The sequence below is a fragment of the Lissotriton helveticus genome, chromosome 4_1, assembly GCF_964261635.1.
Source record: "Lissotriton helveticus chromosome 4_1, aLisHel1.1, whole genome shotgun sequence".
In the NCBI taxonomy this organism is placed as follows: domain Eukaryota; kingdom Metazoa; phylum Chordata; class Amphibia; order Caudata; family Salamandridae; genus Lissotriton; species Lissotriton helveticus.
Window position 1 is genome coordinate 1,027,259,647 of NC_136063.1, and position 19,437 is coordinate 1,027,279,083.

The following is a 19,437-nucleotide window of genomic DNA, read 5'->3' on the forward strand; positions in this document are numbered from 1 at the left end:
CATTGATAAGTGGCTGAGGAAAACTCTTCTGGAGTGTAGACACTTATATTTTTTTGAAAATCTTTATGCCACTCTGGGGTTTTGCGGAACCTGGTGCTTCTTCTCAAACTGTGCTGATTACACACTTCTTCTCTCCCCTCAGCACCGTTGTGAACCCCAAGTTCAGCACTGGATTTCCCCGTGGCTATTCTGTCCATACTCCATTTCTTTCCACTCTCCAAGGTTACCATGTTTTTATGCACCTCTCTTATTCTTTCAGGCGCAAAGTACTTATCTCCTTTTCTACCCAAGCCATCTGGCTTCCTTATGTGCACCAACTGTCCCTCTCTCAGCACCCTTTCCCTGGCTCCCCACTTGCGGTCGTACAATTTTTTGTACTTGTCCTGACGTGACCAAACATCCCTTCTGAAATCCTCTTTGTTCACTCTGACCGGTTCTTTGGGGAATAACCAGTTGGGAGACAACTTGGACCCCGCTTTTCTCCCTCTCAATAATGCGAAGGGGGAGTAACCTGTGCTGAGACTAGGTGTCGTGTGGTATGACCAAAGCATGTCTTTTAAGGCCTGTTCAACTGATAAATCTGACCTCCTAGCAAGTTGTATGCACTCCTTTAACATCCTATTGGCTCTTTCGACCTTACCATTGGCTTTAGGGCAGTATAGGGGTGTACGAACATGGTTGACTGACAGTTCAGCAAGGAAGACTTTCATTTCCTCCGACACCAGTTGCACACCGTTGTCAGTGATTAACGTGGAGGGAATCCCTTCTTTAGAGAAGGTGTCTCCTAAAAATCCAATTATAGCCTTAGTGTCAATGGTGTGAACCAGTTTATGTGTTATCCAATTTGAATAATAGTCGATTAGAACTAGAAGGTATGCATCTTGAGAACTCTTTATTTGGAGGGGCCCTGTGATGTCCAACCCCAACTTGTCCCAGGGTACTTCAGGAACTTGCACAGGCGTGAGGGGTGCTCGCCTAATTGTCCTAGTCTTATCACTGGGCCCACACGCATAACACTCCTTAAGCTTCTCTTCCATTAACTGATCCATTTTTGGAAACCAATACTCAGCTCTCAATTTTGCCTTACATAAACTTCTGCCCAAGTGTCCTTCATGAGCAAGATCCAAAATTTGATTCAACATATTTGCAGGGGGAACAATCTTCCCAGACTTATACAAGTTATTACATTCAATAGACAGGTCATCTTTAACATTCCAAAACGGTTGCAAATCCTCTGACAAATGTTTACATTTGCTTGGCCAACCCTCGACGACCAATTTTTTTACTTTTAGTATTACGTCATCTTTACCCATCTCAGTGTTCCACAGATCCATTGCTGGCTGTCTTAACTCCATTACAAAGTCTTTTTCCTTGATTTCTTTCCATTCCTCCCTTACTGGGGCCCTTGACAAATAGTCCGCAACTTTGTTTTGAGGACCTGGGACATGCACCATTTTGAAATTGTATCCTTGTAGGCCTATACACCATTTGGCAATCCTGGGTGTCATGCTCTCGATCTCTTTTTTACTGTACAACGACAATAAAGGTTTGTGGTCTGTGTGTATCTCGAAAGGGATGCCCAACACATAGAAATTGAAGTGTTTAACTGCCCAAAACACAGCTGGGGCCTCTTTTTCCACCGTTGAGTAATTCTGCTCTGATCCTGTAAGTGTCCTAGAGGCGAAGGCAACCACATTGATTGTAGAACCAAGTCTTTGAGCTAACGTGGCCCAAACTCCTCTGGCACTAGCATCAGTGAAAATTATTGTGTCTTTATCCACCTGAAATTTTCCTATGTATGGCGCAGAAATGATTGCTTTCTTTATTTCCTCTAAAGCTGTGCTCTCTTCCTGACCCCAAATAAACTCAACATCCTTCTTGCCCAAGTCTCTGATAGGTTGTGACACCATCGCAAAGTTCCTAATGTACTTTGACATGTACTCTGCCAACCCTAGGAACGCCATTATCTCTTCTTTATTAGACGGAACTGGAGCACTTCTTACAGCATCCACAAGATCAATTTTAGGTTTTATTCCTTCTTCTGAAATTGTATGCCCCAGATAGTCCACTGATGACACACCAATTTTGCATTTTCTTTTCTTTGTCGTGAAACCTACTTTCCTCAGCTCCTCTAACACAGTGCGTGCATTGCTGTTGTGTTCCAACTCGTTGGAACCATAGATCAATACATCATCCTGAAAGCACAGTGTTTTAGGACAATCCTTCAACACATGCTGCATTGCCCTCTGAAATGCTGAGGCTGCCGATGCCAAACCAAATGGCATTCTCAAAAATTTTAAATTGCCAAAAGGGGTGGTAAAGGCAGTCAGTAGCTGAGAATCAGGATGTAGCCTGATCTGGTAATACGCAGAGGATAAGTCTAAAACAGTGAAGAACTTTGCCCCATGTATAGTACTCAACATCTCATTTATTCTTGGTAATGGGTGCCTGTCCTCTAGAATATTGGCATTTAAAGACCTGAGGTCCACACACAACCTAAGACTCCGCCCTCCATCCTTAGTTGTGATAACAATGGGCGCCAACCAGGTTGAACACTCAACCTCCTTGAGCTATCAATTTATCAATTTCAACTTTTAAAGGCTCCCTCATCATCAAAGGGATAGAGCATGTTTTATGCATAACAGGGACAGCCCCTTCCTTCAAAACAATTCTGTGCATATAATTCTTCAATAAACCTAAATTGTCATTGAAAACATCAGAGAATTCTTCCAACAAGGCTGTTCCTATGGTCGGTGGCTCTATCAACATAACCTGTTCATGATTGTTGGGATCAAGTTTGATCCCCAACTCATTCTGATGTCTCCAGCCTAACAAACATGAACCCTGTCTGGCCACATACACCTTGCCTACAGTGTGCCTGTCTTTAAATGTTATCCTCATTCTTGCCATACCATCCAACTGTAGTTCACCTTTATTGTAACCTTTAGGACAAATGTCAGCTTTCTCCAATTCTAATCTCCCCTCACCAAATTTCTCCTCTAGCATTTTTTTGTCTATTAAGGTGAAAGGGGAACATGAATCTGCATACACTTTAAATTTTTGGCCATCCAAGCCTATTTCACAACTAGGATAATGAATATCCTCCTCAGTTTCAGAATCTTTAATTTGGAAGATAAAAGTTTTCCCTTCCGCCCTTTCTTCTTCTGGATTTTCTACCATATGCACCTTTGGACCAAAAACGTTACAAAACTAAGCAAAGTGCCCTTTTCTATTGCATTTCCTGCAGGTCATATTTTTAGCTGGACACTTCCAATTGTTTGCCAGGTGGTTGGCACTGCAACACCTAAAGCATTGTAATCCCTCCACCTTCTTTTTAACTTCCTCTCTACCTTTGTTTCCAATTTTACACACAGCCTCATCACCTCCATTAGTTTTGGAATCAATTTTTTCCCTAGCAGTCTCTGTCCCTCTCATCTCTCTCATACAATGAGCCGTGTGTTCAAGCCCTTTAGCTATGCTGATCGGTTCCTCTAGATCAGGATTACGTGTTAGAAGCTCCTCTTGTACCTTGTGATCGTTGGTGCATCTAACTAATTGGTCCCTAATGAGGGAATCTGTTAAAGTCCCAAATTCGCAAGTGGCTGACATACCTCTTAAAACTGCGATATATGAAGAGACTTTTTCCTCTTTATTTTGCACTCTTTTGAAGAATTTATGTCTCTCTAAGACGACATTAACTTTCACCTTGAAGTGTTCTCCTAGTTTCTTTAAAGTATATTCATATACATCACCCACATGTTCTTCCTCTAAAGGCTCATCATCTATTAATCTACCTGTGATATCTTCAAAAACCTTTCTTCCTTGAATCCCTAAATTGTGTAGTAAGATGTGTTGCTTCCTAACACATGAATAGTTTCTTCCCCCAATGGAAATTAAATACGATTTGAAAATACCCTCCCACCTTTTCCAGGGAATGTCAGGTTCCCCTAATTCATTCAGGAAAGGGGGTGGTTGAGACATACCAGAAAATGCCATGTTAAATATTAGGAGGAAGACAAAAAAAACTGGTGAGCAATTGCAATTTAAGTAAAAGAACACAAGGAATACACCCCCACCAGCACCACAGTAGAAGTTTCCCACAACAGCTTATAGAAATTTACACTGAATAGAAGAACATTCCCCAGCCAGAGTTTTTTTTTTAAGCCATAAACTCTCTCTTGTGTCTATAATCAAAAGCTAGAGAATTATTTTGGCGTATTCATCCACTGAACTCGATGTACTTCATTTATTGCCTGTGAGAAAAAAAATTAGTCCTTCCTTTATTCTAGTGAAAGACTGCTCGACACGCCTCACTGAGAAAAAGAAGGCGGGAACCTCAGAAACAAACACCACGTAGTGGAGCTGATCCTTCGTGTCTCGGGTTCCTACCAAGGACGCACACTCCGTGCTCCTTAAACGTTGAAGTATAATTCCAGCTGAGCCTTCCAGACGTCGAAAGACTTTTAATTACACTCCGGCAGATACGCAGTTAACAATGGGCCGCTTGGGACAGACACTGTGAGGCGTTAGATTCTCACGTCAGGCTGGTACATAAACAGGAACACAGGAGAAAGCTCGGCGCCAATCTGCACTGTCAACTTGCCTGAGGACACTGTATTAAGGCTCCCCTTACGTGGCTGCGAAAGTCCAGCGGTAGTGTTGCAACTAACTACCACTCTTCAGACACTACCTCCTCACAGGCAAAGCTGTACGTTCTGTCAAGAACCTCTTCCCTCAGGCAGGCTTCTCCGTGACACAGTGCTTTCAAAAGAACCTCTTTCCTCAGGCAGGCTTCTCCGTGACACAGTGCTTTCAAAAGAACCGCTTCCCTCAGGCAGGCTTCTCAGTGACACAGTGCTTTCAAAAGAACCGCTTCCCTCAGGCAGGCATCTCCGTGACACAGTGCTTTTAAATTCACTACTCACAGCAAACCCTTCACCATTGCAGGAGATTCAGTTGGCCAAAACATCAGCCACACTTTACTCTGGAGGGTTTTTTCCGGTTCACACAAACAACTGAGCACACTAGCTATCAGCTCTTGCAAAGCGGCACAATAAAAGTGTTCAAAGGAATACCTCCGGCCCTTCACAGAAACAGTGATTACTCTTCACCACGGCACCGGTGTAACTTAATGGTTCAGCAGTCCTCTTGGAAAACTCACGCTCTGCTCACCCATCAGGACGCCTAACACGGCCACGAACAGCAGCTGGCACTTAAGATCCTCCGATAATGGCAGGTCTCAGGCGCTGAACTGTGCTTCATAAATTACAGTTTGCCTGCAGACAACGTTTCTCAGGGAGAGATGTGCCGCTGTTCCTTTCCAGTAAAGAATTGGAATGGTGCAGTGAGCTAAAAAACGGTGATGGATCAAGCCCTGATCTTTTGACTGGGTAGGAGTGTTCTGTTTAATTCAGATACTCTGTCCATCACCACGCCCCTTTTTGAATCGTTTTGGCCACCACAAGTGTGGAAGGGTATGCTCAGATGTGAGTCCCTTGCTCACTGCACCATCAGGATTCAAGCAAGCCGGGCCGAAGACGGCTGTAATGCCAGAAACCGGTCCCCGGAAGCTGGTTTCCTTTCCAGTAAAGAATTGGCTTGGTAGTTTGGTCTGCCCTGTTCCCATGATGCACTGGGCCAGGGTCAGACTAATTTGCATGTAGCCAGGTTCTGAACTGGGATGGTGCAGTGAGCTAAAAAACGGTGATGGATCAAGCCCTGATCTTTTGACTGGGTAGGAGTGTTCTGTTTAATTCAGATACTCTGTCCATCACCACCCCCCTTTTTGAATCGTTTTGGCCACCACAAGTGTGGAAGGGTATGCTCAGATGTGAGTCCCTTGCTCACTGCACCATCAGGATTCAAGCAAGCCGGGCCGAAGATGGCTGTAATGCCAGAAACCGGTCCCCGGAACCTTGTTTCCTTTCCAGTAAAGAATTGGCTTGGTAGTTTGGTCTGCCCTGTTCCCATGATGCACTGGGCCAGGGTCAGACTAATTTGCATGTAGCCAGGTTCTGAACTGGGATGGTGCAGTGAGCTAAAAAACGGTGATGGATCAAGCCCTGATCTTTTGACTGGGTAGGAGTGTTCTGTTTAATTCAGATACTCTGTCCATCACCACCCCCCTTTTTGAATCGTTTTGGCCACCACAAGTGTGGAAGGGTATGCTCAGATGTGAGTCCCTTGCTCACTGCACCATCAGGATTCAAGCGAGCCGGGCCGAAGACGGCTGTAATGCCAGAAACCGGTCCCCGGAAGCTTGTTTCCTTTCCAGTAAAGAATTGGCTTGGTAGTTTGGTCTGCCCTGTTCCCATGATGCACTGGGCCAGGGTCAGACTAATTTGCATGTAGCCAGGTTCTGAACTGGGATGGTGCAGTGAGCTAAAAAACGGTGATGGATCAATCCCTGATCTTTTGACTGGGTAGGAGTGTTCTGTTTAATTCAGATACTCTGTCCATCACCACCCCCCTTTTTGAATTGTCCCTGTCGCAGCATCCCGTCCTCGTCGCCACCAAGATTGTGTAGTAATGTGACACTACACAAAGGGGGTAAGTTGAAATACTTCTTTATTGTTTCTTCTTATTAGAATAAGAAAGGCACATCCCCAGCTGCAGGCACTGGGTGAGACACTGAGGTCTCTCAGCGAACGTTCTAATGCCACCTTCAGTGACGTTACCAGGAGGTACCAACCAGGGAGGGGAAGGAGGGGGGAAACCAGGGAGGGTTATACCAGTGGGAGATTACAACAATATGGAAGACAGAAAGTGAGCCCTACATTTCCCAAACTTATTAGCTTCAATACTGCTTGTTGAACATAAAAAAAAACACAAGGTCACATACAAATGGAGTCAACCTATAGCATCAACAACAGACTGACCCGCCACAGCACATATGTACTACAGATGATAAGAAGCTGTGCCTAATGGCTAGAGCGGTCAACATCCAAGCTGGGGAAGCAGGTTAAAGTCTCAGCAGGGACGTTCATCATCCTGTGTTTCTGGGCAAATCACGTCATCTCCCCGTGCCTAACAAAATGTATGTGTCTGCCTGTAACGCAACATGGTGCTCATGTAAGGCGCTCTTATACCTTCGGGTCAAGTTCACACTATATAAAACTCCCCCCCAAAATAAATAAATAACAAGCCCATGCTATCTAGCATACAATGACAGTACCATATGGACACTAGAAAAAAGAATGAAGGGACACTAGAGGAGCATTCACAAAACTGACGACTGCGAACAAAACATTTCTCTGCACATGATGAGCATCACAAGAATTCACATCAGATTTCGCAAAAAAGGGGGGCGTGGCTTGGACGCCGGGAAGAATGGCGGCGTGATACTTCGCTCTTCCACAGCGACAGTGAAAAATGAAACTGGGAGCTGCGGACACAAGGCATTTCCTGACCTGAGAGGCGTCTCAGGCATCGGAAGGTTTCCTCCGGCCACGGCGTGAGTTTGAGCCGGCTCCGGACACGGGAAAGGTGAAAGCAACCCTCATCCGTCTCTCCCGCGTGAGGGTGCGGTGAAGAGACGGATTTAGCGGCGGCCCGAACAACGCGGTTGCCTGAAGCGGCGGAGCCCTGCATGTCGCAGGCACCACCAGTGATCGTCGGAGGTGACAAACGGGTCTGAAACGGAGCCCAGTGAGTACACTTCTGAGCGCAAATGAAGCGAAATTGAGCTTTTGACGTTGGTGACTGGTGTGAAGAAATGGCTCTCAAGATGGCGGCATAACGTTTGTGACTGACAGTTGTTCTAGGTATCCTGCTCTAATCCACGTTACTGGCGATCGCTATGACAGGAAAAGGTCACTATAACTGGCAACTTCTATGCATAACAACTCTCAATAATGTACACTTTCTAATTGAGTGGGTGTGAGCTAATGGTATCACTGACGCAGCATTGCAGCCCAAGGCTTTGAATGAGACTCACAATGGTTGCATCAGTAAACACCGGCGATGAGTAAAAATCTTGGAGCTACACACTGACTTTACTGACGGCTACAAGAACCCGCATGCTAAAGCAGCACCAGTATATTTTGAATTCTAAGACCCACCAGAGCCTCTTAACGAGCGCTTCACTACGCGCACAAAATGGCGGGCGCCAGCTAACTTTCAAGCTCAAATACGAGCAGAGTGGCAATGTAATTACATTTCATCTAAAAAACGTGCAATAAAAGAGCATCGAGGTATGGAGCAAAATGCAGTCTTGAAAAATGCTTTGATGTGTGTGACAAGTGGTGCGCTACGCGCTGTCTGAAGGCAATAGGTGTTTCATGAAAGTTTCTTTTACGAGTGCTGCTAGCTGAACATCCACTATATAAAGCGAGTGCAGTGGGTCATCATACAGCCCGAGGCCATACGATAATGACACCCGATCATTCCTAAGCGTAGCTGGGCAAGATGTGACATATAATTGCACTGTATTAATGCCGTTGATGGTCACGTACAAAGTGGCGGGCGCCAGATATAAAATCAGTATCTCATGAGCAGCCGCATAATGTGAGTGAAGCCTGACGAGGTTAGGTTGATGTATGTTACTCGATGTAAATAAGTGAGCATATGAGAAGCGGAGGAATATTGTGATGCAGGTTGTGACTTCCGTACCAAAGGTGGATCATTAACTCAACAGAGTGCTGTGGTAGCCTATTTGTTAGGCTGCAGCGGGTCCCGACAAACAGAACAAGCCAGGCAAGTGGCAAATTTATTGCGGTGCTACTGAATACTCATACAGTTGACCACTGTCTGGCTAACTTGGTGCCCTAAGCAAGACGGAAGAAACATGGGTGATAAAGAAAATAATAAAGGTCTCAAACGTCCTAAGGCTGAGCCACCAGGCCCGTTATCACCGTTCAAAGGCAAAAAGGACTTTGGTGAAGCCATGGACACCATCTTGAGTAGGCTAGAGGAAGTGCGAGACTTGGCTAGGTCTACAAAAGAAGAGGTAGTGGCCGTCAGGCAAGATATTAAAGACATTAACTCCAGAATAACAGAAGCTGAAACACGGATAAGTAGGCTTGAAGACTCAGATGTTAAGGCCTGTGAGGCTCTCAAACATCTCACTATAGCCTCTGACCACGTCACGAGGAGACTCTCGGAGTTAGAAGACAGAAATCGGAGGGGGAACCTTAGAATCTTTGGCATTTCAGAAAATTCAGAAGAATCCCATGGTTCTTGCATTGCCTTCTTGGAGTCATGGTTCACACAAGCAACCAACCTTACTTTCACCCAGCCATTGGAATTTGACAGAGCACATAGAGTCCCAGGCAGGATTACAAAAAGTCAAAAAGGACCGAGAGCCATCATGTGCAAACCCTTGAGGTTCCAACATGTAGAGCAGATCCTTGCATTTGTGCGCAAAAGTAACCATGTTCTGTGGAAAGGAAACAAGATCTACATATCACAAGACTACAGTAAAGAGACTGTGGAAATAAGGAAAGCCTTCCTTGCACTACGACCACAACTGCGAACATTAGGTCACCAATATGGGTTTGTCGGACCGGCTAAATTCAAAGTGACCATGCAAGGAGTATCACACATATTTTCAGATCCACATAAGCTCAAACGCCTGCTGCATAACTCAGAAGAAGCACGTATGGACGTCTCTGCAGCAGAAGCGGCGGGAGCATCTGGAACTGGCTAGAAGTGGTTACTCTTGTTTCTTCTTCTCAGGTTGCTCCTTTTTGCTCTGATGTTTTTGCCCTAACGCTTGCTATAATGTTTGGCACGCCTTACGAACTCGCATGTTCTAGGTTTCTGTAGTTACCTTGTGAAGGTGCGGTAAGTCACCTCACAATAATGTAGCGCAACAGAGTCATCAGAGTAGCTTGCAATAGTAGCGCAAGTCAAACGATAATGGTCAATAGACAATATTGCAATAGTATGATGATCTCTCTCTGCCATGTAACTGCAGAATATGTTATACGTTATGCGTTATCCTATAACATTACAGCTAGTCTGAGATGTGCTGATACCTTGGGGGAGTCATGCTAGTGTTACCTTACTTACATATTGCAAGTTGCAGTTATGTTCCTTCAGGTACTCAGGAGCACTCCAATCTCCAGAAATTTCCATGGATACTACAAGTTATTACACCATATATCCTAACTATGAATGTAGTGAGCTGTTCCACTTATTCATGATTCCTATTGAAGGTTTTGAAGTTTAAGAATCTCATTTAATTCCCAATGCATGTCGATTCAAGAATGTTGCTATGGAGGCGAAGTTCGTTGTTGTTGTTCCTGAACCGCCATGTCCTATTTCAACAATTGGGGTGGGATGGGTGGGTTGAGGGTGAGGGGAGAGGGAGATGGGAGGGGAGGGGAGGAAGGGTTGGGAATGGGATGTTTTTTTCTGTTGTTTTTTGTCTCAGCTATCGTTTTTATTCGCACTGGTACTTACGCTCACAACTCATATTGGATGCACACTAGGCCCAGAGTTTATAGGCCATCACCAGAATGCTCGCAGACCCTATCTCTTAGTGTTAATGTCGGCCGTGCCCTGTCTGACAGACTGCTCAAACTGGGGAAGTCACAATGGAGGTTGGTCAAGAGATTAAATAAGGATCCTGTCACTTCTTTTAACAAGAGCGCACCAAGGTCTGATATACTCAGACACACACATTCGTCCTCTGATCTTAGATGGTTTGATGCACACTCAAAATGACACAAACAATTGATACGCCCATAGGGACGACGAAAATTGGTAACTTAAAAATCCTATCACTCAATGTGAAAGGCTTGAACCAACCTGTTAAGAGACAGAAAATCCTAGACTACCTACGTAGGCAGAAAGGTGACATTGCCCTATTACAAGAATCGAAACTGGAGGCCAAATTATTTCACACACTCAAGAACAAATTTTTTACAGAAGTGGCAGGGTCCGAAGCAATTAGAAAGAAGAATGGGGTGGTAACATTGATCGCTAGGAAGGCTAATGTAGAAGTCATTTCATCAACAACGGACACCAAAGGCAGGTGGGTCACGTCCAAATTACTTAAGGATGACACTGAGTTCTATATCACGAACGTTTATGCCCCAAACACATGTGATCTATCATTCTGGTCAGAACTTACAAAACAGATGGACACTATCCCCGACACAGCGGTACACATCCTTGCAGGTGACTTTAATTTACCGGCTGATCCCACCCTAGACAGGGACTCTAAATGCCCTTTTCGCAGCAATAAGGCACATAAGGCCTTTACCAAATTATGTAGCAGATTTCATATGATAGACTCATGGCGTCTACAAAACCCAGATGGGAGGGACTACACGTTCTACTCCCCTCCACATGACTCATTCTCACGAATTGATTATCTATTCATCACTAAAAATGCCATAGCCAGAATTGAGGACACAAGCATAGAGCCGAGGGTTATATCGGACCACTCTTGCATCTCACTCACGGTCTCTAATATAAAGCCGTCTGAATATGGCGTCTAAATGATGAAATACTTGAGGACGAGAAACACAGGAATACTATTGAAGCCGCAATAAAGGACTATCTAACAGACAACAAGAGAGGGGAAACTACAGATTCCACCCGTTGGGAGGCTCTGAAGAGCACTATACGAGGCGTAATCATTAAACTTAAATCCGCCATAAATAAAAACTACAACGCGGCCTTGGAGACGCTAGAAGCTGACATTACCGCATTAGAGGCCAGCTATATACACAATAGGGCAGAAGTGACTCTAAACAAACTCACTAACCAAAAATACGCATACAACAAAATAATAAGTGAACGGGCTGGGGTGTGGCTAGATAGAAGGAAGCGTTATAAAGTATGTGAATCTAATAAGGCGGGGAAAGGGCTAGCGGCCTACCTGAAATTTAAGATACAGAAAAACACAATCAGCTCACTATTAGATGATAAAGGAGTGACCTGTGCTGACCCCCTTAAAATCGCCGATATATTTAAGGACTTTTATGAACGTTTATATGAGAGGAACAAAAGTGTAGAAAAAGATAAGGTTAAATATTACTTAGATAAATGTGATCTGCCTACCCTCCCTTTAGAAGACCAGGAGGTGCTTAACAACCCGATAACACAAGCAGAGGTGGCTGAAGCTATAAAATCACTTCGCTGCGGGAAAGCCCCAGGACCTGATGGGTTTACGGCCAAATTTTATAAATGTTTTTCCTCAACATTGGCTTCCACATTGCTTCATATGTTCCATGAAATTAGCGAAACGGGAGAGGTTAGAGGCACATTGGCGGAGGCTGTCATAGCAGTCTTACCGAAAGAGGGCAAAGATCCGAAGCTCCCGAAAAACTACAGACCCATCTCGCTCATTAATTTAGATTGCAAGCTTTTAGCTTCGATCCTGGCAAACCGACTTCAAAAAAATATGCCGAAACTTATCCACTCCTCACAAGCTGGCTTTCTGAAAAATAGACTGTCCAGTGACAATACTAGAATATTGGCTCACGTTCTTATAGAATAGAATAGAAACCATTTGTAAAGCGCCTGGTTACTCAAAAACAGAGTGTCCCCGCGCTGAAAACTGCAATAAGAGCTTAGAGGAAAGAACACAGGAAGATCCCGACAGGGCACGGGAGGAGATGAAGATTAATTGCGAGGAAATAGGAAAGTTTTAAGTTTCCCCCGAAACCTGATTTCGAAGGGTTCCATACGGATCTCGAGAGGAAGCTCGTTCCAGCCCATGGCACCCAAGTATCTGAATGAACAACCGCCCATCCTGGCTCTGGTGATTTTAGGGATTTTGAACGTCATCATTCCAGAAGATCTCAAATTCCTGGTAGGTCGATGTATTATGAGTAAGCGATGGAGATAACCTGGGCCAGTGCCGTGGGCAATGCGATGGGCGAAGCATAGGGATTTAAATTTAATTCGCTCCTTGATGGGGAGCCAGTGGAGTTTGGACAAGGCAGATCTGCCTGAGGCTCTTCGAGGAAGTTTGAGCACAAGACGCGCAGCAGCATTTTGGGCACACTGGAGTTGGTGGAGTCCCTTTTTGCTCAACCCCAGTAGCAGGGCGTTACCATAGTCCAGGTGGGGGGTTACAAGGGCATGTACAATGGTCTTCCTGGAATCCATGGGAAGGAGGTCCAATACTTTCCGAAGGACTTTCGGTACGCTGAAACATCTGGCTGTGGTTTTACTGATTTGGGGCTTGTATGAAAGGTTGGAGTCCAGTATGATGCCCAAGTTACGCACCGAGGCCACAGGACTAGGAGGACTACCTAATTCCGCAGGCCACCACATGTGAGACCATGCGGAGGAGGATTTACCTACCACCAGCAGTTCGGTTTTGTCGCCATTAAGGCGGAGACAGTTGTTATTCATCCAAGCTGCCACGGACGAGAGACAGTTGGAGAAATTGGTGGCCTCTTCACTGTGGTCGGGCGTAAGTTTAAGCATCAATTGGGTATCATCAGCGTAGCTGACAATGCCCACCCCGTAAGTCTCAACTATGCGAGCCAGGGGTTCCATGTAGATATTAAACAAGGTGGGGCTCAGACTCGAGCCCTGAGGAACCCCATGGCTCACCTTTCTGAGAGAGGACCTAAATGGGGGGCAGTGCAGCTGAAAGTTCCTGTTCACCAGGAAGGACTCCATCCACGCAAGGGCTGATCCCTTTACTCCCATACCAGATAGCCGAGACAGCAGCGTTGAGTGCAGCACGGTGTCAAAAGCTGCACTTAGATCTAAAAGTACCAACGCTGCTGTCTCTCCCTCATCAACTATGTGTCTAAGACTCTCGGTGGAAAAAAGTAGGGCTGACTCAGTAGAGTATCCAGCTCTAAAACCTGATTGAGTGGAATGCAGGAGAGAGTGTTCTTCCAGATAACTCATGAGCTGCCTATTCACTACTTTCTCCACAATCTTAGCACAAAAAGGGAGGAGTGAGATGGGACGGAGATTCTGGAATTGGGAAATGTGGATGTTGGCCTTCTTTTTGAGGGGGATTACTTGGGCGGTTTTCCAGGCATCTAATACCCTGCATTCTTTAAAGGAGAGCGATACAATAAGACTAATGTGGTCAATTATTGTGGTCTCCTTGACTCCTCTACAGCGGGTAGGTGGGCAGACATCGCTGGGAGAGCCAGATTTTATGCTGTTTGCGATGCTAAGTAGCTCTTGCTTGTCAGGAGTAGTAAAGCATGCAAGGTAAGAGGTCCCCGTCCCCGTCTTGAAAAAGCTAAACTTCTCTCTACTCCCACTGCAGCGATAACATTGGACACAGAAAAAGCCTTCGACAAGGTTGATTGGACGTTTCTGGAGGCTGTCTTAAATAAATTTAACTTAGGCCCCTCATTTATAAAAATGTCATGTCCCTTTACTTCTGTCCCTCGGCAAGGGTTTGAGCGGGAGGTGCTTTCTCCTCTTCTTTCAAATTACAACAGGGAACAAGGCAGGGATGCCCCCTGTCACCTTCGCTTTTCCTGTTGGACATAGAACCCTTCCTATACCAAATCCGTAATAACAATAGCATTCCTGGAATTGCCTTTAATGACTGTGTTATCAAGCTCACGGCATACGCAGACAACGTTTTAGTCATGTCTGAGAAAGCAGATGAAGCAATACCAGCCCTGATGCGCACCATAGAGGATTTCTCGGAGGTCTCTGGTTACTCCTTGAATAAAGATAAAACGGAGGTAAAACTATTAAATAATATAGGCAATAAGGAGATCTTGGGGAATTCTGGTTTAACTTGGCAACCGGACTGTTTTAAATATCTAGGATTAGATTTTGATAAAGACCTAATTACGACATTACGAGTCAACGAAGAGCGCCTTTTAAAGAAAATAACAAAATTACTAGATGGTTGGTCCCCTAAGTTTCTGTCCTGGTGGGGGAGAGCTGAGACCCTGAAGATGATGGTAACACCCTTGGTAAATTATCTGGCGAGCATGCTTCCTATGACGTTCACGGATGACTTCCTGCACAAAGTGGATAAACTGTTCGGTACATTTTTATGGCAGGGGAAGAAGCCCAGGGTATCTATGAAAAAGCTACAGCTACCTAAAGATAAAGGCGGCCTGGGGCTTCCCAATTTTAGAAACTATCAATCAGCATTCTTGTGCAAACAGGGAGCATCCTGGTTTGTCGAGGACCCATGGTATACCCCACTATGGATAAAGATAGAGAAATCTATTATTGGCAATGCACCCCTTCAAGCACTGCTCACCATGGATCTAGCGCATCTCCCTCACTCTAAATACATCATGCTGAACACTAGGCGAGCTCTTCTAAGACTAGATCAAATACACACATCCGGTCCAAAGATAAAAAAAACTACCTCCATTGCCTTATGGCATAACCCGGCTATTCGAATTGATGGGAAATCCCTTCACTGGGAGCACTGGTCTGCGAAAGGCATAAACATGGTGTCTGATCTATATGACGGGCGCTCACCACTCCTGTACTCGGCGATCCAGGCAACACACTGCCTTACGCCAATGGACTTCTACGCTTTCCTAAAGCTAAAAACAGTCCTGGCTTCACGTTCACTTAAACCCCTTGAACCAGGGCTTAAACCACTACTAACTCGTCTCCAAACTGCTGATCATTTCGTACCAAAAGTCTACAAACTACTTATCCCAAAAGCCAGGAAAGCACAAAAACGTAATGAACTCAAATGGGAGGAAGAACCCAATAATACGGGAATTGAACTTGACTGGGATAGGATTAACGCAACTGCTCTTGTGAACAAAGTTTCGCCGATCCTATCACAAACAAAGTTTATGTTGCTCAACGGGGTGTTCTGGACATCCCAAAAACTGTTTAAACTTAAACTAAGGGATACCCCAAACTGTTGGAACTGTAATCAGGCTGAAGGTGACCTGTCACACATGTTCTTTCATTGCCCTTCCCTAAATAACTACTGGAATAACATTTTCAACTGCATAGAACATATTTTTAAAATCAAGCCGCGGAGAGAATTTATCTAGGTCATATTAGGTGCTTTAGACCCAACTGTGGCTACTGATTATGATCGACAACTGCTAGACCTGCTTCTCACCTTAACATGTAAGGTTATATTATGTAAATGGAAGAATGCTGGAGAAGTCTCCTTCAGGATGTGGCGAGAGTGGGTCTCTTGTATCAGAGGAGTTGACAATAGCGCCCTACAATACTCCCCTTGGCGTGCATCAACTAAAAAACTCTGGAAATCTCTTGATGCTTCCTCTTTCTCGTTCGATCCTCCATAGTATGATTACTAGTCTCTCTTACTTGCTGGTATGTGACCCGAATATGCTCTATGAGACATTCTTGTTCTCTTGCTTCCTCCTACACTGTAGTATTACGACACTGACAAGAACTCAGTATGGGCTATATTTGATCTCTTACTGTAAAGTACCAATGTATGTGCTGTGTGCTTTTTGAAAATTGCTTTTTAAGTGTTTGTGTATTCTATACTTTATTTACTTTGAGTATATTTGGTTCAGTTTGTGGAACAACTCCGTGGCTGTGCAATACAGGTATAATGCCATAATGTACATCTTTACAATACTATTTATATATCCGTTGTCAAGCTACTTCAGTGCCAGCTACACCAGTACGTATTGTACGAAATTTTTGTATTATGCTTTTTGTCTTTTTATCCTTCTGTTCTTCTTATGTTCTTTTCTTCAATAAAAAAAGATTTGAATTAAAAAAAAAAAAAAAAAAGATTTAGCAAAACAAAAAGTCAGAGGTGATTGAGAACTAACTTCATAAAAAACATACAAGGGAAGAGTTGTTGGAATCTAAGACTGGACACAGTCAAACATGGACTAAATAAAGAAGCAGAACTACATTACTGACTATAATAAATTAACCAACCGTTTCATCCTTATTCTATGGCTAATACAGCCCACTTAGCCCCGTCCACCATGAACTGATGCCTTGTCCATTAACTGTCTCACTGTTAATATGGTAGATTTGCCAGACTATCCATCTACTGCCAGGGATGTTCATACCACATATTATGAACCTACTGGAACTTTCCAACATCTAGGATGCCCTTAACTTAATCCCTGTACTCCTATTCAATAGATATGATCACACACAAACTGATCAAACTACTTGGATGCTTTTAAATCTATTTTATTTAATGCATAACCTTGTTTGTAGAACATATTTTTTTCTGCAGCAAATGAACAACAACGCTCTTTTGTACCACAATGTTATTTACGTTATGTTCGTTTCACTATACCTATTCTATAACTACTTTTTACCGCAATAATTCACAAATTTCTGGACAAAAGCATGCCACAACTACCCACTAGCTAGGTTGACCCTAATACAATCTCTATGCTACAAATCACTAGGACTTCACACGTGGTCTGAACAAACCTGACCTGATCCAAGTACGTGGCTGATACGATGTCTATCAATGAAAACTATGTGTGGAATTCTTTTTTTACTCTGTAACAAATCTGTAACAACGCTCTTTTAGCTGACTTTTGAAAAGGTGATGTTTATTTGCACGATTATGATCTTATTGCATTGCACATGTCCCTGTTTCACAAGAAAGGTTTCTCTTGGATTTCATGACCAAGAAATCATAGATGATCTGAATAAAAATAATCTGCAGAAACAATTTAGATGACTTGATATGCATGTCATTGTAATGTAGAACCTTGTGTGCAAATCCATTATTTATTCTGTAACTATGTAGAAATAATGTTTTTTGAGTAACAATTTCATTCAATAAAAAAATTAAGTTAATTTGCGCCATATGATCTCACTGCATTCCACAGGTAAACAAAGTATTGCTACCTGTATATATTAAACCATTTCTAACTGCCATCAGTCCCAGCTCCATAAGACATGGGAGCTCCCCTTTTCATAAAAGGGGAGGCCGACTTTCTCATACGAAACATGCAGTACCATTGAGAATCTATAATCTAAGATTGCTGGCTCCCATATGTACAGTTTATGCAACAAACTGCTTACCGACCTGACATGCCAACAAGGTAGCTTTTCCCATCAAAACTCTGCAATAAACTACACACAAAAAACTACTTAGACAAAAGTCATCAAATTGCAAAAGACTCACTACCACTGTTGAAATTACTATGATCTGCCCAGCTCCTCTGCTGTACAATAGAATATCTGTTGAGTTAAACTGACATCACAGCTAGACAGTACAATAAATATTGAGTCAGATTATTCCCATTTTAACATTTGCATTAAGGGACAAGTTACTTACGTTCAATAATCCCCTATCTGGTAGATACATGATCTAGCCACAGATTCCTTATCTTTGAATTTCCCAGGCGTCAGACTGGATCTCGAAGATTTTGCTATGAGTAATACCCTTGCGCCCCGGTAGTCGGTGCCGGTCGGCTCCACGTGACATCATCGGTGGTGTCTCTGCTGCTATGACGTCCACGTCACCTATACAGGGACCTCCTCGGCGAACAGGCGTCAATTACTTTCACGACTTTCCACGCCAGGAGCATGGAGCCATTAAGTGTACTGACATTGGAGGGTTTTATACAGCTAAGGCCCTGAAAGGGAACAGCCCTGGCCCTAAAAACCTGTCAGCAGTGTGGGGAGGATAGGTGGGTCAGTAGGGAATCTGCGGCTAGATCCTGTCTAGATAAGGCGTCACCGAAGATAAGTTTATTTATTTATGCGATTTTATATAGTGCAAACTTTACCCAGAGGTGTCAGATCGCTTTACAATAGAGGCAAGTGCATTATATGAGGGGATTTACAAACTTACATGTGTTACAGGTACAAATGGGAAAGTTGAAAAAGTAAAAGGAAAAAAAGAGTTGGCAATCACAGCAATAAAACAAAACAAAAACATTGGGATTAGGTTAGCACAAGCATAGAAAACATATTTACAGCATTGTGAGAACTTAGCACATCAAGAGAATGCCAAGCCGCCTTGAGGGAAATTAAAAGGGATGTATTCGTTCTGGAAGTGTGTTTGGAAGAGAAGAGATTTGAGGTCGGTTTTGAAAGTCCGGGTAGAGGTGGTAAGTAACTTGTCAATCTGATAGAGACATCTAGCTGTAAATTCCTTACCTTTGGATAGATACACAAGCAATATCATCCCCGGAGGAGGGACTGGGGACAAGTTTAGACCAGGAAGTCCTGCAGGACAGAGCAGCCAAAAATGCTCGGCTCTGCGGACCCAACTGTCCGGACAGTGTTGCTAGGTGAACGTGTGCAGTGATGCCCAAGTTGCTATCTGACAAATGTCTGGAACTCCGGTGTAATACCATAGTATAATGAGCCCTTAAGCCTTCAGGAGGCTGATTTTTGGTCAGAGCAAGGCAGTTTTTAATACAAAGGACAATCTATTGAGAGATCGTCCTTTTCTGCACAGCACGGTCCTTCTACGCTCTCACGTACCCAACGAAGAGTTGGTTGTCTCTTTTGTGCAGTCAAGGTAGAAAGACAAAGCTCTTCCTTGGTCCAGACGATGGAGTCGCTTCTTTTCGTTGGACGAATGTGGAGGAGCGT

At 44.0% G+C, this 19,437-nt stretch overlaps 1 protein-coding gene across 1 annotated transcript in view; it reads right to left on the reverse strand.

Moving 5' to 3' along the window:
• Window positions 1-19,437, reverse strand: part of MTRR (5-methyltetrahydrofolate-homocysteine methyltransferase reductase) — a 415,823-nt gene that overhangs the window by 192,725 nt on the left and 203,661 nt on the right. The window lies entirely within an intron of this gene.